The sequence below is a fragment of the Camellia sinensis genome, unplaced genomic scaffold (genome assembly GCF_055761805.1).
Source record: "Camellia sinensis isolate YWXY unplaced genomic scaffold, ASM5576180v1 Unanchor3, whole genome shotgun sequence".
Taxonomy (NCBI): Eukaryota; Viridiplantae; Streptophyta; class Magnoliopsida; order Ericales; family Theaceae; genus Camellia; species Camellia sinensis.
Window position 1 is genome coordinate 13,427,928 of NW_028129178.1, and position 21,463 is coordinate 13,449,390.

Below are 21,463 nucleotides of genomic sequence, written 5' to 3' on the forward strand. Positions count from 1 at the left end.
TAAGACCGAAACAACAAAGAATCTTCTTTTCCTTTTCTTTTGCTATGTAACCGGGGATACCTACCCCTCCTGTAATGAGTTTGCTTTGCAATGAAAAATTTATAACTTTTTGCTCGCCAAGTATGCTTTTCTTTATCATGCATGAACCTGTTTGTCGTGCCAAGCTTATCAACTCGGTCAATGGTTTTCTAGAGCTGGTCAATTCTTCTAACTCACTTTGCCGAGCTAACCAACCGGCCAAAGATTTTTCAAAATTGGTCAATCCTGCCCACCTATGTTGCCGAGCTAACCAGCCAGGCAAAATTTTTCCAAAGTTGGTCAATCCTGCCAACCTACTTTGCCGAGCTAACCAGCCGGGCAGAGATTTTTCTAATGTTGGTCAATCCACCAACCTACTTTGCCAAGCAGACTAGCCGAGCAATGATTTTTCCAAAGTTGGTCAATATTGGCAACCTACTTTGCCGAGCTAACTAGCTGGGTAATGACTTTTTCAAAGTTGGTCAATCTTACCAACCTACTTTTTCGAGCTGACCGGCCGGGTAAAGATTTTTCAAAGTTCAGACTGAAGTAATACAAGTACAGAAAACTACATGGAAAAGTGTGAAAAGAAAACTGTCTACTTAGTTTATTAATGCTGAGCAAAAAGTTAGAAAAAAAAAATTACATCTTCCAATTACATGGTCTTGGAATAGTTCGTTCATCTGTATCTTCCAAATGGTAGGCTCTCTTTCTTGTTAGCCCCACTACTTTGTATGGTCTTTTCCAATTTGGTCCTAATTTTTCATCACCGGGTATCAAAGTGTTTCCCATGGCTTTGAGTAGAACCTAATCTCCTACCTTGAATTGTATTAGGTGCACTGCCTTGTTGTACTTTCTGAATAGCTCTTGTTGATATGATGCAATGTGAATCAGAGCTCTCTCTCATCGTTCTTTTGCAAGGTCGAGTTCCAAGGTTCTTCATTCAGATCTGGGTCAAAGTTTTCGCTTTTAATAGTGGGAAGGCCAACTTCCAAAGGGATGACAGCTTCCATACTGCAGGCCGAAGCAAAAGCGTTTCCCCGGTTAATCGCCTTGGGGTAGTTCGGTAGGCCCATAGAACGTGGGGGAGCTCTTCAATCCACTTTCCTTTCACCTTTTCTATCCAGGATCACTTTGTTTGACTCTTCAACTTGACCATTGGCTTGTGGGTAAGCCAGGATGGAGTCGTAGAACTTTATCTTGTGCTCTTCATAGAAGCCTCTGAATATCCTTCCATCAAATTGTGTGACGCTGCCTGATATCAAGGCCTTGGAATTCCAAACCAAGTGATAATGTTCTGCCAGGCAAATTTCTTGACGTTTTTTTCTTTGATGGAAGCAAGTGCCTCTGCTTCAACCCACTTTGTTAAGTAGTCAGTCGTCGCAATGAAGAACTTCCTATTGCCCGGTGCGACTAGGAGTGGTTCCAGTATATCTAAACCCCACATCGCAAAAGGACAACGGTTGGTTAAATGAAAGAGTTCTTTTGCTGGTTATTAGATTTGGTGCGCAAACTTCTGGCACTTTTCACACTTCCTGACATACTTCTCTGCTTCTGCTTACATATACAGCCACCAATATCCTTGCGAGATAGCTCGGTAGGCCAAAGATCTCCCCCATTGGTGACTTCCACATATTCCTTCGTGAATTTCAAACAAGTAGGCCTCAACCTTGCTAGGGTGCACACATTTCAAGTATGGCCCTATGAATGTTTTTTTATGCAATGCTAAAGATGGGGACAACCAAAACTGCTATGACTTCACTCGAATTTTTTTCGCCTCATTCTTGTCTTCTAGCAAGATGCTGCCCTTTAAGAAAATAATGATTAGGTCCATCCAAGAAGGTCCTATCTCGACGCACAATACTTCTTCCTCTTCAGGTTCTTCAATACTTGGCCTTGGCAGGAACTTAATCAACAAAGGGTTTGGAATGGAAGTGTCGGACATTGATGCGAAGCCGGCCAACTCATCCACTTTGTTATTTTCATCTCGGCCGATCAGTTCTATCATAACGACTTCAAACTTTTTAATTTATGTTTTGACCAGCTCTTGATACTTGGCCATTTTATCATCCTTTGTCTCATATTCGCCAGATATTTGGTTAACTACCAATTGAGAGTCGCTGTACACCATTAGCTTAATAGCCTTCATCCGAAAGGTAGATTTCAGATTGGCCAAGAATGCTTCGTACTTCGCTTCATTATTGGACACTGGAAACCCAAGTCTGATCACCTGCTTAATAGTCAGGCCATCTGGCAAGATAAGGACTATTCCCAGTCCAGCTCCATGTCTGTTAGAAGCTTTATCCACAAAAAGCTTCCACATCTCTCCCACGAATAACTTCCAACAAGTAGATGGCTCTGAAGATGTCCTAGTATCTGGTATTTCGACTATATCCTCCAAGTCTTTGTCCATTATTGGTTTGTCAATCTCTTTGTTCAATTGTTCTATCATTTTCCTTTCAAGCACGTCATTGCAAATCACGTTTGTCATTGCGTGGCTTACCTCATCACCTCCTGGCAATGTGTCGTTGACCTCAGTGGGCAGTGCAACCACTGCTAGGTTCAATAGCGCATTGTGCAGTTCATCCGCTTAAGGTGGTAATGCAACTTGTTGCTAGGTGGTGCGGGGTTGCGCTATTCCCATAGCACTTTTCCCTCTTCGTTCAGTTTCCATAGTCAGTTCGACCGAGCAAACAAAGTAACTTCCTGGGGAGAACTCCACCACAGAGTGTGTTAATACTTGGGCCTTTATTGTTGTTCTAGGTTGGAACTTGATATCGAACTGTCCTAACACCACTGCCCACTTTAGTATCCTCCCAGAAAAGTCTGCCCTTTCAAATAGGGCCTTCAAAGGAAATGCGGCCAATACTACCACTATGTGCACGTAGAAGTAGTACGGCAGCTTCCTAGATACCATCATTAGAGCCAAGGCAAGCTTCTCTAATGGAAAGTATCTCATTTCAACGCCCAGCATTGTCTTGCTCACATAAAAGATAGGCAAGTGTTGTATTTCTTCTACACACCAACACCGAGCTGACGGTGTGCTGGGAAATTGCAAGGTACAAGTAGAGCTTTTCTCTAAGCACTGGAGTTGTGAAAAGTGCTAGAGAAGACAAGTAGTCCTTCAAGCTTTTCAAAGCTCGGTCACATTCTTCGTCCCATTCAAATTTCACCTTAAGCGCCTGGAAGAAAGGCCGGCATCGGTCTGATGACTGACTGATGAATCTATTCAGCACGATGGCTAACCCTGTTAAGTGCTGCAATTTCTTGATAGTGTTTAGCCTTTCAAGTTTTTGAATGGCCTTAATTTGGGAAGGAATTGCTTCTATTCCGCAGTTGGTCACCAAGAAGCCTAAAAATTTACCTGATCCCACGCCAAACACACACTTAGACGCATTTAGTCACAACTCGCGTGCCTTCAGAATTCGAAACATCTCTACCAGATCATTAAGATAATCTAACTCATCCTTGCACTTGATCACCATGTCGTCAATGTAAGCATACATCATTCTACCCAATAATGGCGCAAACATTTTGGTGACCATACGTTGAAATGTTGCCTTTGCATTCTTTAGGCCAAAAGGCATGACCTTGTAACAGTACAACCCTCTTAGAGTTCTGAAGTACGTGATCTCCTGGTCCAGTTCATACACAGCGATCTGATGATATCCGCGATATGCATCTAGAAAGGTAAGTCGATTATGACCAGCATTTAGGTCCATTAGCTGATCAATCCTTGGCAAAGGAAAGCTATCCTTTGGGCATGCTTTGTTGACTGTTTTGTAGTCCACGCAAACGTGCCATTTTTCATTCTTCTTTGGTACATCCACAGTGTTCAAAATCCACTTTGGATAGTAGACTTCTTAGATTGCCCTTACTTCCAGCAAGTTCTGCACTTCCTTAGCCACTACCTCGGCATGTTATGGAGCTGATCTGCGAGTTCTTTGTCTTGTCTAACCAGTCTGGCGATAGGGTTGACATTGAGTTAATAACAGATGAAGTTTGGATCAATACCGGGCATTTCGTATGGCGTCTAGGCAAACACTTCGAGATTGGAGATCAAAAAATCTATGATCTCCTTTCTTTCAATGCTGGACAAAGATAAGTTGAGCAAGAAAAACTTCTCTGGGTTGTTCTCTTTAATCCTTACTTCCGCCAGATCCTCTACGGCCTTCTGTTCGGCTGTTTTGTTGACGTTCCAAGTATCTCATTGTTCTTCAGTTCTTCCACTATCTACACAAATCCTTTGGCAACGTGGCTGCCATTCATGATCACGAACTTGGACATGATTTGGTGTCTCAAGACCTCTTCAATCACTCCAGCTTCGTTTGGGAACCACATTACTTGATGGTAAGTTAACACTACGACTTGCATAGCATGCAACCATGCTCTCTAATGAATGATGCTATGAGTGGATGCGACTTTCAAAACCCAGAACTCTACTTGTTTGACCATCAAGCTTGCTTTGACCGGCAGAATTCTTACCAATCGACCATTCAGGCATTGAATTAAAGCCCACAAATGGGCAATATGGATGGTGCCAAGTCCTTGTCATCCAACTTCAATTGTTTGAAAGTTTCATAGTACATTATTTTGCATGAACTCGGTTGATCAATCAAGATCTTTCTGATGTCAAAATTCTTGGCGCGCGCAAAGTAACCACTAGCGCGTCATTACGGGGGTTCTACAACCTTGCTAGGTCACGGTCAGAGAAAGGGATGCCATTATTTGCTTCTGTCTTCCCTTTCTTCATAGTCAGCTGAACACTTAACACCTCCCTCATGTGCTTTGCCTTTTTTATCATTCTTCTGAGCTCGCAGACTCGCTTAGGTTCAATGATCCCATGTATCACATTAATCATGCCTTGTGACGGACTGTCTACTGGTATTCCGTCTGGCACATTACGGTCTTGGGGGATTGGCTCCCCCCTCAATGTATCGGTCCAAGTGGCTTACTTTCACCAATTTCTCCAAATGTTGCTTCAGTGGCATGCAATCTTCAGTTCGGTGCCTAACTTTGTTATGGAAAGTGCACCAATATTTGTTGTCATAGCCCCTTTGTGCTTTCCCTAATTTGGAAGGCCGCCAAACAAAGGGTTTATCGCGTATCTTGTTGAAAATTCAATAGATGGGCCTCTTAATAACTGTCGTGATGGTAGTGCGAACCTTCCACTTCCTTGCTTTGGTTTCTTCATCATTTGGCAAGCTGCCACGATTGTTGTAGCTCAGTTTTCCCTTTTTACCAACCATGTTTATTTTAGCTGTGGATTTTTTGTCCAACATTGCTATTGTGCTGGATCTTGCCTTAGCGCAGGCACCATCCTCTTCCACCTTGATGTGTTGATGCACCATCTCCATCAAGGCTTCCATGGTAAGAGGTAGCGTCATGGTCATGGCATCCCTCAATCTGTGCCCAACCGGCAAGCCACGCTTATATTGGGCAATAGCTAGGTTGGTGGGGCATTCGCTAATTTGATTAAATGTTTCCTTATACCTATTGTTGTAGGATTTCAATGTCTCCTTCTTGTCCATGTCAATGGCCAGCAATTGATCAACCTCTACAAGCGTCTTGCGTTTGTCTTAAACCTGGTGACAAACACCTCTTCATGCTACGCCTAGGAGGCAATGCTACCCTCTGGCAACCTTTTAAACTAGGTTAACCCTAAATCTCCAATGCTTGACAGAAACAGGATGCACATCAAGGCATCATTTCATCTGTGTATAGCCATCATTTGTCGAAAGTGGCTAAGGAGCATGTAAGGATCTGACTTTCTGTCATAGATTGTGAACTTAGTTTAGGTTGGTCAAAACCTGAAGGTAGAGGTTCATTCTCAATCATTGAGACAAACGACAAACTCTATAACAACATTCTGCTTGTTGGCTCATAAGCAAGGCGCAGCATTAGCATTGTAATCTCGAAGCTTCTATGCTTCCTAAGAGCCAATCGCTATAGAGCAGATACCGTTTAAGGGTCATGCGCCTAGGAAACTTCTTTCCTTCGTGCCCTTTCTTCTAAAACAGTTCTCAATTTTTTTGATTTGGGCAACTTGGTGTATCGCGAAGATGTTTGATGAGAGTGTGAAGGTCGATAGCTACTCTTTTTTGTGTATGACCTTTTAGACCTCGGCCTCTCAGACCTAGAGTAACAAGTTCTGGAAGTCCTTGACTAGGTGCCACCTGTCCTGAGGCTTCTGCTCCGAAAATGTGTGGGCTTGGCATAACCATCCTGATCTCTAGAACGATGACATCACGTTCATCCCTCACGAATCTCAACCCTAGCCACGCACTTGCCTTTCACCTGGCATTTTAGAGCTTCCATGTCTACTGCTATCCTCCTTATCAACTTGTCCTACTTCCTTATGCGATCCTTCAGAACTTGGGTATTTGTTTATCTCCTTTATCTAATTAGGCTTCGAGAGTGGCGAGGGCTCAAACCCTGCTTTTCTCGCGTGCCCTTGTGCGGGTTCCGTTGTTGAGGGTCCAAGTATGGCATAGGGGGAGCAAAAGGCAATTCCTTACACCTCCTGTTCATTTCAGGCGCCTAGTCGTCAATGGCAGATTGTGGCAGATCTTTATTGTGTGCCATTCAAACTTACTGAAGGAAAGCTTGATCAAAAGGTCAGTTCTCTGAACACTTCCCACAGACGACGACAATTGTACGAGCATGAAATAATCTTCACTTGTATAATTATGTTGATCAAGGTTGCGTTCCTCCAAACGTCATCGTAACACTTGAAATCACAAATGTGAGCTAACTGGCGGGTATGTGCCAAAAACCCGTCTAATGCCTAAGTTAGCAAGTAGACTAAGAAAGTAAAAGCTTTGTAAATTCGGGGGTTAGAATTGCAATACCTGATATTAGGGTTTAACTTGAGCTTTTGTAGATTCTGCATGACACAATCTTAGTAGGACTCTAATTCTCCTTTGTAGAGTCTTTCTAAGAATCATAATTCCAAAAGATAATGTTTATCATTTGACACCCCCCCTTGTTGCAAGCCAAGTGAGATAGCACAACTCTTTGCTCGGCTCTCTACCAGTCAGCCGAGCTATCTTGATTCCGTTCGCCAGACGACCATGCACCGTGCTGCACTGTGCTCTCATAGCTCGGCACACCAACTCCCTAGCGTTGCGCATCCTTCTCCCCCATCTCGGTCAAAGCTTCATTCTCACCATCATTTAACCGTCTTCCACATAGCTCAATCAAGATGTTGACTGCCTATAAGATATAGTCAAATCTAAGGGCATGGGCCTCTGCTAGCTCGGTCAACATCTTTCATCGACCTAGCCATTGATTGGCTCAAAGCAATGTTATTTGCAAAACGTTGCTCGACTCACAACACAGTCCAAATCAGGAAGACACTTCTAAGTAGATCGACCCAATTTGGTTTACAAATTACCCTTTCAAGTTGTATAATTTTTGTTATATAAGCTTATTAAAAGCTTATTTTTGTTATATAATTTTTATACATGGAGTTACATAAATCCTAAATAGTCATAAAAGCTTTTTCTAATCTCAATTGGATAAGTAACCTTTCCCCGCATATGTGTCTCTCAAGCTAACAACTTTTTATTGAATGCATAGTTGATTGCATGCCTTGTGATATAAGAAGGAAAAGGGCCTTGCATCTCATCCTGAGGCCATTTGGTAACAATGACTTGTTGTGCCCATTTACCTAAAGAAAAATGCTATGTTGCAAAACTACCCAGATTTTCTTGGGTAGTATATTTGTGTGGTGCAGAATGAATTGATGAAATGTAAGTTCAAGTGTAAATAAATCTGAATCGTAGATTGATTTTTGGGTAAAATTTGAGATAATATTTCTAAGACCGTAATATTATTGATATTTAAAATTTGTTAAGAGTATTGTAAGTGTACTTCTCATTAGAGTATCCAGAGGTCTTGAAAATTGTTATCGAAATTTGTAACAAAAATTTATTTTTATTTTTTTATTAAAATAGTGATGCAGTCCTCACTTTAAAATTTGATAATCAATATTCTTCTGATATTCATTAACAAAACCTTTGACTATGTTATACAAACAAAAAATTAATGCATACTGATATAACTCATTGTAAATCTTTCACTTCAAAATAGAATATTATTGAAGATAGATTTATTTATAATAATATCATTGCCACATAATTTTTGTCAAATTTTTTTAAGAAAATATTTTCAGAAAATCAATTTAATGCAAATAAATAATAAAAATAAAACACAAGAAATTCTTTACTGAAATTCAATAAACTAAATACATATTGTGACCGAGACCAGCATTTGAACACTGTATCTTTAAGACAGAAATTTGCCCTCGCCACTAGTACTTGCGATTGATAGGCGGCCTGCCTTCAGTATACAACGATCAGCACACAAAAATTACACAACTTTCTGTGTGCATAGCGAACCAATTTGTGTCATGCACTCTTTCTTATATACTCGACTAGAGATAATGTATGAATCCTAAAACTCCTTAACAAATGAATGCCATAGAGATGGTATTTATAGAAGTGATGAAGACCATTCTAAAGGGTCATGATTCCTGGGTCACACCCTTTCATATGAAGAGACACTAAAGGGTTGCATCTTTTTCATTCAAATAGAGCCAATTTCCATCAACTTCTAAAATTTTCCAACAATCCCGCACATGAATTAAATTGATAACACAATGCAAATGAAATACGAACATTGACAAAGAGAGTACAAATTGGAAATATGCTACATCAAGATAAGTAGCTTATGGTCTTGAACCTTCCTTAGTAAAAGACTATTGCATTTACTAGCTGATCAGTGGACGTAATGCCTTGCACTGTTCAACTGTTTATATAAGCCAATACAATAGAATTCACACAAAATATCTCCGAACATAGCTTAGTTCTTTTGGTTGTGCCCATTTTGGCCTTAGGCAATTCCTGATTTTCATGAATGCTTTAGAGAATTCAGCCTTATCAATTCTCATAGAAGTGACCCTTTCACACTTATATAGGTGATTCTTATTTTGAGTCTCTTAAATACTCCTCTTGAAAATAGCCCTCTAGGTTTTTCAAGATGTAAGTAATCATTAAAAGCACAACTTACCCTTAATCCCTTTCATACAATACATGTTATAGATATCACTCTTATCATAGGAATGGATAGGAGATTAACTTCCTTAGTGATTTTGGGTGAGTCATCCACAATTCGGTTGTCTCGTTGAATCTAGATCTTGGAATCTCCAGTCACAGTCAGTTAGGTTGGATTGCCATTATGGCGACTCTTAATTAATAGGCTTTAATCACATTTCCCTTCATGAACTTTCCCTCATTTGCTTTCTCGTCAAACCTTTTGTTCAGCGGCCTCAATTTTTCATTTGACTGTCACCTTTATATATCATTCATTAGTTAGTAGATCCACCATATTGTCTTCAAACAATACTCATAGCTGAAAGCAAATGCCTTGTGATATTAAATCTTTGAATACATCAACACTTATGGTTACTCTATGTCATTCCTATTTTTGAATTCATATAATAGACATAGAGATGTTCCCTAGGAGTTAATGAAGCCATTTTTGCTTCTCTTCTAACTTTGTCCTAGACAAATAATTGAGATCCTTTGTGGACCTACTATCGGGAACTGTCACCTTAGCAGAACACATTCAAGCTAAGTATTTTAAGAAAAATGGGAAAATCAATTTTCCCTTGTAAGAATATTACCACATAAAAATATCAATACACCCCTACAATTATGATATAATGCAAAATATAATATACATCACTTGTTGACTATGGTGTACTTAAATAACAAAATTCTAAAAAAGAATTTATGAAATAGAAAACTCAAAATAATTATGACTACACAAGTCACAATTTCATGAGTTAACAAAATCATATCCTCATAAAGGTTTGGTCCAATAACCACACAATCAAGAACCGCATTTGATTGTAAAATTTTTTGTAATGCATTTGAGTTTCTGTAGATAACTTATTATGAAAAACCTCATTTGATTATAAAAATTCTTGCAATGCATTTGAGTTTCTGTGGGTACCTTGTCATGAATCATGATTAACAAGCAACTATGCTTCTCTCCCTCACATTTGTAGTAATACATAAATTAGCACAAAAACATGATTCATTTTCAGACAAGTGTCACTGTTACAACTAATAACTCATTTTTAATAAATTTATTTTGTATTTATTTAAAAACATTAGTGACACAAAGAAAATTTAATTATCACTTCAAACCTAAGAGATGAACGCTCACAAAGAGTAACTATTTATTGTTACTTCAAAGTTAATGCTCAGTGCAACACACTTATGCATCCTTGACATAATTAAATACACAACACATAAACCGAATCAATCACAAGCACTAGAGGCGAGGGAAAGTTTCTGTGTTAAAGACACAGTGTTCAAACACTAGTCTCAGTGTTCAAAGTTTCTGTCTTAATCACACACTTGTTCAAACACAGTGTTCAAAGTTTCTGTATTAAGTTTACAAAATTTCAATAAGAAATTTCTTGTGTTTTGTTTTTATTATTTATTTGCATTAAATTGACTTTCTAAAAATATTTTCCTATAAATTTTTTTTTTATGAATTTTATGAATGAATAGAATTTTCTTATATATATATATATATATATATCAATAAAAAATTAAAAATTGTACGAAAAATAAGAAATAATACACAACGAAAATAAACGGAATCGAGCATACCTTTTATGCTCAAACTGAATTTATGGATCATGTGGGTGAATCACGTGTCTTCATTGATGTCTTCGAATAATTCCCAGCAGTGGAATAGAATTACTAGAAAACTACTGACACTATTCACAGTACAAAGGCATAGTTCTGTGTTTCCAAGGAAAGAGAAAAGGAAAAGAGAGATTAGAAAAAAAAGACTAGTAGATTACTCATCCAGTTAAATTCTTACTTTCCCAAATATAATATGTATATTATGTGAGAGAGTTACAACCACCCACAACTCTATCTCCTCAAGAGATGAGATAGTGGGTTAATCACACTTATCCCAAAGATAAGTTAATCCAGGTCCACTTTGACTGGGTCTTTTATTGTGGCTCTGGGGTCATACTACCATGGGCAACCTAATCGGGTATGGGTTCTAAACCCGACCCAATTTCCAACATCTCTCATTCAAACATGCGTTGGCATTACACTATCTCAATCTATCCATCAAACACGATCATACTAGCTAATGGACCATGCAACTGCTAAGAACACCTGCATGTGGGAGCTCTACACTAGAAACTCAAAAAGAGCCAGCATAGAGACATCAACCCGAAATAAAAATAGTGTCTCATATACCCCAGACCCATCTAATTACACCGGTGCAAAAAACATCTCTAATCCCTCAAAATAGCATGTTTAACCCTCTCAATTCTTGCAATATATTCACACTCAATCTGCCTCTCATACAAAGCGATATGAGTTGCCGGTAGTGAATATACAATAGTGGTGTAATACTAGATGATCTTCCCTTCGCCCTAATGCCATTTAGTTTAGGATTGACCATTTTCCCAGTGATGTCCCTTAAGGCCGAATCATACATGACCGTAGGTAACATACCAAAGTAGCAAAACATCAACCGCTTACCTTATGACATAGTCAAAGGTCACAAAAGGGTACATAAGTGAAAGTCACATCAATAATGACACTTAAGACTCACATGATGAGGAAACAGGGATCCATTCTCTTATCTCATTACTCGGTCGCCAAGCACATGTAGTATGAATAAATGCTACCGTGGAGTAACTCTTCCAAAGAGTGACAACATACTCGATACATCGTACTAATCTTAGTCTAGTCACTTTCTAGCGTCTAACCAGAATTCTCTATTTGCTCTCCTTCCAGGTGCCAAATGAAAACTCGCATCTAGCTAATCATGACATGCACAACATGGAAAGTGGGTACTAACATCCATGTTTGGCCTTTAACACGACCTCATCTTGGTTGCAACCAAGGCGACATACATAGTGGATAATTTAAGCATCTCTTGGCTCCAAATAAAATAAACTACTAATCTCATCCTTGTTCTCTCCCAAGCGCTAAAGGGGATTGCTCGTGCAAGTGAGACAATTTTGCCTGTTGATATCATCATCTACTAATCATTATGACTCAAACTATAATAGCATCAATATCCAATAATATCACAAAAATAAGTGACTGATTGAAAAAACATAACCATAGTCTGCGCAATTCTAGATTTCAAACTTAAGCCTTATTAGTACCTCTTGCGATAAGCATATACAACAGAATCCACCATGTGTGTTTCACATGAAGTGGCTCAAGATCACTACCTCTTGTGCAATTCACTCTCTAAATATATTTTGGTAACCAATTTGCGTTCATTCAAGATGCGCCCAACAAGCACATTGAATCTTATAAAGGGAAAATTTATATATTACCAATAGAGCATCCCATCCACAGTCTAATGAGCAAGGTCACGGTCTAAACTACTTAGTTGACCATTTGCAAAAGATAACACTCATCATGCCAAATACGTCCACATAGCGTACTTCAAGCTCCCACAAAAAAATAAAAAAATAAAATCAAGGAATATGGTCATCTGTTTCTCTCAGAGATGAGGATTCACTCAATAGCTGAGGCTTTAGCTTTTACTGATAGGTAAGTCAATGGGTTTACAATTTCGCATCTAGAATCATTCTAGGATATTTCTTATGTCAGTTATCAAAGGCAAACCAAGAATTCTCCCAGAACAATCTCTAAGGATCGTACATCCGAGGATATATTTATTACATCGCCCATGTCCATCATGTCTAAAATAGAGGATTGCTAACCCTAGGTGGCGACAACCTTATAAATTTTTGGCTTATAATGACTAAGAAAGGAAAAACTTCTTTTGAACCATTGATCATGCCTCAGTGGTCTTTATCGATCATCATTGGCCCATCATGGCTTGATAAAATCTAAGAACCACTATTTGAATAAGATTTTAGGGCGTAAAAGATTTATTAGAACTAGCAATTTTTTTGTGCTCCTAATTTTTTTTCATAAAAGCAGAAAGTAAATTCCTATGAATCTACTTATCTAATTCTCCAACAAGAAGTTGGATCGCAACGTCCACAAAGTAAAGTTATGAACTCATGTCAATCATAGCCTAAGTTAAAGTAACTTCACTCCCTAGGAGGAAGTCTTCTCATGGTCTATACTTTCCTCGATGGTGTGACTTTTTGGTATCTAGCGAGTCTTATGCCTCAAAAAATGACTATCCACGCATAACTTTAGAATAATTTTGCATCATAGGGAAAAGTCAACCAAATCTTATAAATGGTTAATCCTCAAAAACTTTGTCTTAAAATGCACAACATTGATCCACTTTCTAAAAACAGGGGACTAGAGTATTTGGCATTATCTTAGGCTCTTTATCATCTTGCAGAGCAATCATGAATGTTTCCCTCTCAATCACCTAGTGATGACGTGGAAAATTTTCATGTTCGCTACCACGCAACTAAGAATGTAAAGTATTCTTCTCTAATGAAATAATCAACTGGTAGGCACATCGCTCCCACTGTCCCTAGAATATTGAAAATTTATTTCCATTCTCAACTAAGCTACATAAAGCGTTGTACTTAAAATTCTCTATCTTATAGAGTTCCAAAACTCTATTCACGTAAGAAAACTTTATGTGACTTAGTTACACTCCCACAAAGCTGATCACCTATAAGCACATGACCTGGAGGGTTTACATGACAGTATACAATAATGTGCCACATAACCCTAAGCGTTTACAAGACATCATACAATAATGTGCCATAGAACTCTAGTTCTTAACTTTGCAACCTTATGAGAAGTAAAATAAAGATAAGCTGATTGATGGTTACAGATCGCCCACAAATGGCTCCGCTAACCCATTACTCAAATGGAGTGTAAAATCTGATATGGAGGGCACTTAGTTAGGGACATAGGCAATCAACTAAAATGCAATTCCCAATTGGGAAATATATTGCGCCATCATCCACCTAACATAAACAATACTTAATTTCTTATCTCTACTACACCATTGTGTTGCTGAGTACTAGGAATAATTAATTTTCTAAGCATCTCTTTCTCTTCACAGAGTTTTCTAAAAAATAACTCAAATAGATACTCGCCACCTCGGTCAAATCTAAAAGCACGAAAGCTCTTATCTAATCAATCTCGACCTCATATGTGTAATATCAAAAATCATCTCAAAACTTTTGACTTATGGGAGATCAAATAGTCTTGACTAAGATGCGTATCGTAATTTATAAATGTGTCGAGATTGGGGCTAGCTATCATACCCTTTACACATATCTAGTCACAAATATCATAGTGGACTGAATGCGCCGATACAGATGCCCTTCTGTGGCTTTCCTACTTACTTGTGCGCAACCATTGTGAACAAAGTTACACATTCACATGAGAGCAAGATGCCACAAGCGAGTGGACCCGAGAGGGCCTACTCAAACCATCCATGTCATCTTCTCATTAATGTGATTAAGTACGACAAGACATTGGTTTGTGACCAATGTCATAAACTAATTCCAATCATCCTAATGTGTGAGTTCTCAATGACAAGTGTAAAGGTTTAGGACCAACCAGGTAATGACTTATGACTAACTAATGTTCACTAGATCATAACAGATATCAAGTGTGCCTAAGTCGCAAATTTAACTAGTAAGTACTAATCCCTTGCACTTTCAAGTCAATTTTATTCTCCATGCACTTTACTGCATCTAGTTGAAACATGATAATACTTCTCTTGCCATCTCTGTTTCTCGCTCCGTAGTAAATTGAAATTAATTCTACTATCCACAAAAAGGAGAGAATAAACTATCAATTTATGATAGCTCCTAAAGCAACTTAGTTGCAATTAATTCTACTGCCCACAAGAAGGAGAGAGAATAAGCTATCAATCTATTACAGCTCCTAAAGCAACTTAGCTGCAATTAATTCTACCATCCACAAGAAGAGAGAATAAGCTATGTGAAATCCCGTATTTTTGAGGTATTAATATTTTAATGGAATGAATTGGTGATTTATTATAGTAGTTTGGTGGTGAGATTTTTAGATGAGAACCTAAATTATTTTCTCTATTTGTTTTATCTCTTTTTATCTCCATTTCATTATTATCATTATTCATCTCTTTTATTTATTTATTTTTTTTAGTTTCCTTGGGCTCCAAGTAAAGGTCTTTTCTTTCCCTTCAAGCAACATTTCTTTGCCTACAAGTCAATTATCTTTCTTTCTCTCCAAGTTTACTTGGAGGCTACTCTTAGTTTTGCCTATAAATTGGAACTCATCCTCTTGACTTCTTTCCATTATTCTTCTTGGTCTATCCATATCTTTCTCTCATATTATTCTTTCTTAAATTATAGAAATTTAAAGTTTAGATTAAGAGTATTTAGAGTGAGAGTTAGCATTTTATTTAAGACAAGAGTTGTAGATTTTGTTAAACTTTACATACCTTTTGGATCCACAATCTTTGGAAATTTATGGTGATATAGCAGATAATTAAAGCATTGGTGTTGGAGGGATTTTGCATCAAGTGGTCATGGAATTATTTTGAGGTAATTTGGGTGGTATACAATATATTTAATCTAAATCTCTTTGCAAAGAGTGTTTATTTTAATTACTTCTCATTTGTACTTCTATTGATTATCCTGCTTATATGTGTAGACACCCCATTTTGACCAGTCCTAAGACTTGAGCGCTTTCTTCTAAACATCTAATGATGAAAATTATAATGTGCTATTTTATGAATTTCTCAGAAAAAAATCAGATTTAAGCTTCAATCCCAATTTTACACCCGTTTTGGCCAAATTACTTGAGACCTATTCAAAAAAAAAAATTATGCATTTTTTTCTCTTGTCCAGAAAATTTAGCAGTTTGAAACAATAGGCCTTTCAAAAAACTAAATGGATTTTGACTATTCACAATTGGCCTTTCAAATAAATAAATAAATTTTGACTATTCACAATTGGCCTTTCAAAAAACTAAATGGATTTTGACTATTCACAATTGGCCTTTCTAACAAATAAAATGGGTTTTGACTATTCACAATTGGTCTTTCAAAAAACTAAATGGATTTTGACTATTCACAATTGGCCTTTCTAACAAATAAAATGGGTTTTGACTATTCACAATTGGTCTTTCAAAAAACTAAATGGATTTTGACTATTCACAATTGGCCTTTCAAACAAATGAATGGGTTTTGACTATTCATAATTGGCCTTTCAAAACATGAATAGGTTTTGGCTCTTCAAAATTGGCCTTTCAAAAATGGCCCTTTAGAACATGAAAGGGCCTTGATTTTTGGCCTATATATAGAAGACCATTAGAACTATGAGAGGTGGAGAAAATTTTTGATGAGAGAGAGGTCTAAACTTTGATCAAAGAAAGAGTTTATTTTATTCCAATTGAGTGAAAATATTTTTAGAGAGAGGTCTATACTTTGATCAAATAAAGAGTTTATTTTGTTACCACCAAAACTTCACCAAAGCTACAACTTGAACTTTCTTGCTGAGATTTCAACAACATACTTCACAACTTGAGGGTGATCAAGAGGAAGTATGGAAATCAAGAAGTTCAATCTTTCTTTGGAAGGTGAATTTCTAATATTTCATTTTCTTATATTTTCTGTCTCATATTTATTTTCTTGCTTCTTATTTCATAGTGTTTTGTTATAATTCAAGTGGTTTGTTTATCTCATATTTATTTTCTTACTTTATATTTTATAGTGTGTTGTTGTAATATAAGTAGTTTGTTTAGCTCATAATTATTTATTTATTTATTTGTATTTATTCATTTGCTTTAATTTCATATTAGTTTTGTTGTAATCTTGCATGTTCTACCTCATATTTGCTTTCTTGTTTTAAGTTCATGTTGTAATCTTGCATGTTCTATCTTATATTTGCTTTCTTGTTTTAGTTTCATAGTAATTATGTTGTAATCTTACATTTCCTAGCTTATTTTTCTTGTATTACGTCTCTTATTAGTTTGCATTTTTTTATTTTATATTTGTTTTGTTGTTTTTAATCTAACCGGTAGTGGTTAGTTGAGCCACCTACATATTTCTTGTTTGTTCATTTTCTTGGTTTCGCAATAAGACAGGTTTTGCTAGGCCTAGTTGGCTGGTCGGCCTAGTTGGCTGGTCGGCCTATTTGGCCGGCCAATTAGCTTTTTTTGGACAAGACAACGTTGTGTTCCGATGTTAACCAACTTTCGGTGGTTTCCAAGACACATGAAACTTTTTTTTTTCTTTTGTTTATTTTATTTTGAGTGTATTGTGAGGTTTTTATTTTGTTGTAATATTCTCCTCCCCCCCTCTAATTTGGTTTGTAATGATTTATTCAAAGTGTTGTAATAATTTCTCGCCTTATTTCTTTCTATCCTGTTCTTTTACTTGCTTTCCTTATTTGTAAATATCCATCATGTTTATTTTATTTTATTTTTTATCGTTATATCCATGCTTTGCATCTATGTTTCATGCATCTTGATTCGGCTAAGTTTGCATTTGTGGATTTAATCAATTCCTATGTGATTATGTGTGCTACCTCATGTTCTTGAGATGATTCATATGTTATATCTTAGAATTCAAATCTTTAGTTGCATCTCATGAGTGAATTGCATTAGGATTTTGTATATAAGATCATGCATATTTTACTAACTTTGTTTTGTAGCTATTCGAGGGACGTCGGTAAATATGTAAGTTTTTATGCTTTAGCATCCCGTTTGTGTGTGTTTTTCTTATTATGTTTAAGCATCCTACCATGTGGCTACTTACTTACTTGATATAACTGTATGAATGCCAATGGATGGAGGTTATGTCACTTAATTTGGAATAGTGTTGATTTTCATATTTGTAAACTCAATTTATTTGGGTTGTACATCTCCAAAACTCTTTCAAAACTACATGAAATCAAATTATTCCAAAATAAATGACATAATCGATACTTGTATGTTTCACATAGTAATTTTTAAGATTTATTAAATAATCGAAATATGAATATATAAAATAAATAAAATTCATAGCATGGTTTAGTAAAGGCCGATCTTTTGATCGGGTGAGTGGGGGCGCTCAATTAATGACCTTTCCCTTTCATATCTAAGGTTCCGAACCGAGACAACTTTGGTTATGACGAATAGTGGCCTTGGCACGAGTCATGGGTTTTCTAATTTTTCAAAAATATTAGGTGGCGACTCTGAGATTTGATGACCCAGTCCATTTCTGGCAAAAGGTTTTGCAATAAAATGGATTTTCTAAAAGTTGCCAAATTTGGACTCCCATCTATGTTTCACATTGCACTAGTGAGACTAGATCCAAGAGATCTTGGGAGTCCGAACTGTTTAACGCGCGCGGGTACTCCCCGAGCATGTTACAATATATTAAATTCTGTGAAATCATTCTCGTTGATACGTTTGATTATTCTAGTCATTTGATAAATTTTGTGAAGTTGTTCTGTGTAATTAGTGTTGATTTTTCTGGCTAAATGAGATGGAAATGCTCCGTACATGGATCGAGTGGACCTTACCAATAGCTTGGACCAATAGCCTGGATAAGCAATTGTGCTTGGGTGAGGTGGTGAGGCCGGTCACTGGTCATGTACCGAGTATGACTGGGTATTTGGTCCTAGATAAATTATCATATGTCGAGTTGACTTGTTTGTGCAATTTGATAAATTGCTTGGTGTCTCGAATCGAATCGTTTATGCCATGTTGTAAATTGTTGGATCCCTGTTGATTTATTCTCTATTCGAGTATTGTTATTCCTGTCGTATTGTATACTTCCCGAATTAATTTATTTTTCAGGTGTAAAGCAAATCTAGTTGCAGTTAGAGTTGAAGCATTTAAAGAATTATTGAGTTAGAGATTTTTGGGTCCACCACTATATATTATTTTTGGAGATTTGTATAAATTATAAATTATAGACATTTGCATAATTATTTTGGAGTTAATTTGTATTTTTGAGGTTATTAATTAGTTAGAATTTTAAATTTGAGGTTAATTTGATTTATTAATGGCCTGGACGTTGGGGCGTTACAAGCTATCAATCTATTACAGCTCTTGAAGCAACTTAGTTGCAATTAATTCTACTATCCACAAGAATGAGAGAATAAACTATTAATCTGTGACAACACTTAAAGCAACGTCAGCGCGAATTAGGCTAAAGAGTCTAATTCAACACAATGCTTTCACGAGCGATGCGTCAAACTCTTAGAGTCATAACAACCTTGTTAGCCTTGACCTTTTCATTACTATGCTACCACTTTTGCGCTTAATGGTAAACGCCATTCAAAAGCATTAGCCTAGCTAAGGAATCATATAAAGAAGCACATCCTTATGTCTTTCACTTAAGTGTGGAAACAGTAGGTGACTAGACTTAGACAAGTTGGCATTCTTAATAGATTTTGTAGCCACAAGGCGCTAATCTTCTCACTCAGTGTTAATACATTTTACAGCTTCTAAGCGCTAATTTTTTAACTCCAAGTGATACTTCAATGCACACTATTATAGTGCGTGAAATTTTGCTCTATCCACTACCATTAGTTGGGTAGAGAGCAAAACATTGCTCATACTGGCTACTCGTTTTACACTTAATGACTAACTCATTTAAGCTCGCATATCTTGGATGATGTGACTCTTGGATATTGCTTCATCCAATGATGCAACATTATTAAAAGTCAATCCCCGCAGCTCAATAGTCAGGATTACATCTAGATCTGTTGAGGGCTTACAAATCCCACAAGTCAAATTTGCCAATCAAAACTGTTTAGCATGCTGTTAATCATAGCGCACACATCAGTTTTTATTGCGCCAAACAAGGCAACAAAAAACGATAACGTTGAGTCATGTTTCCTTACTTTGACTCAATTAAGGTTTGACCTAAAGTTTCTAAGACTTTCTGCTCATCTAAATAATAGGATTACAGTGTTCACATTTGAACATCTCTACTAAGTCTAGGTCAACCAAATTAACTTCCATAAGCTAAGTCAATTAGAGGGAAAAAAATGCACATTGGGATTAATTTAATTAGCATATCACAAATATAATTTTTGCCGCAAAAATCTAAATTAAATAATCACAATATTACACAAGTCGCAAGATCGAAAATCTACTATGCTCGTAATCATTTCTTACGTTACAAGTAACAATTATCTAAAATTTAATTTAATTCTTCACAAAATATTGGTTTTCGAGAGTAAATCTACAAAGATTTATCTCAACCGAACAACCCCCCACTAACTATGGCATGTCTAAAGCATGATAAAATATTTAACTCCACATGATAACATCTCAATATAATTCATAAAAGAAAACATGCTAGATTAATTTAATCGTGAAATTAAAATTCACAAATATAAATAAATCATGCTATTTAAAATAACAACATAAGTTCTAAACATTTAAACGAACTTAACATGTTGTATAAAGTATTTAAATAATGCCATAATAGATTTCTATAATTTCTGCAATTTTCTACAATTATAAGTAATTAATAATTACACAGAAAATCAGAGATAAATATTACAGAATCTGAAAAAATAAAAAAATCATACCAGTAAATAAGATTACATAACAGTAGTCCACTGTAAAAATTTCAATTTCAAAATCCAAGTCATGCTCCCCCAAGAGCAATTTAACGTAAAAATATCGAATTATTTATTGATGAAAAAAAATTATTTCTCAAAAAATTATGAAACTTTAACATATTGTAAAAAAATGAATTATGAGTCCAATAGTATAAGCCATGCTCAAAATGGAATTATAACGAATATTCTACAACCAATTAACGTAGTTTTGAATTTCAGGAAATCCAAACAGAGCCCTTGCCGATGAGTAGCCACCACCAACACTCTCACGTGTAATGATGATGTCATCACGAGTTATTGACATCAGCACATGTGTCATGACCCAAACCCGCCCCTATGGGTTAAGGACATAACCGGCCAGCAATCTTGAGATTACCTACGGCCTCATATTCTTCAGACATAACTTGTCAGAGTAAAGGGGCCAAACGGAAGCAAAAATTAAAAACTTTGTCCATAGAGCCGTGCTTATATGTACATCAAACAGACCATATTCAGTTACGTTAATAACCCACCTCAAAAATACAGTTTCACAAAATTCATTACAGACAGGATCATTCAAAACGAGTCAACCCATGACAGGCTATTTACAGATATACACTAGGCCCTTGCCAACAGGACAAAACATAAGTACATAGCAAAAAGGCAAGGTAGGTCTCAAGAGTGAGACGCAAGGCTGACTTCCTCAAAACTCGGATTTCTCCTAGCAGACTTCACTGGGGCTGGGTTTGGACTTCCCTTGGCTCACCTACAAACACATGAATGAGCGTGAGCGATAGCCCAGTGAATAATATCAAACATGACAGTTACATGACAATATGTAGAACAACATGCTCCAAACGGCCTTGGGCCCAATTCATACTTCTATTTAACACAGATATA

At 36.8% G+C, this 21,463-nt stretch overlaps 1 long non-coding RNA gene across 1 annotated transcript; it reads left to right on the plus strand.

Moving 5' to 3' along the window:
- The first annotated feature begins 16,376 nt into the window (after positions 1–16,376).
- Positions 16,377–18,955, plus strand: LOC145816048 (uncharacterized). The gene is made up of 2 exons (XR_014358541.1): positions 16,377–16,598; positions 18,804–18,955. It is a non-coding gene; the product is annotated as an uncharacterized LOC145816048 (long non-coding RNA).
- Positions 18,956–21,463: the final 2,508 nt, after the last annotated feature.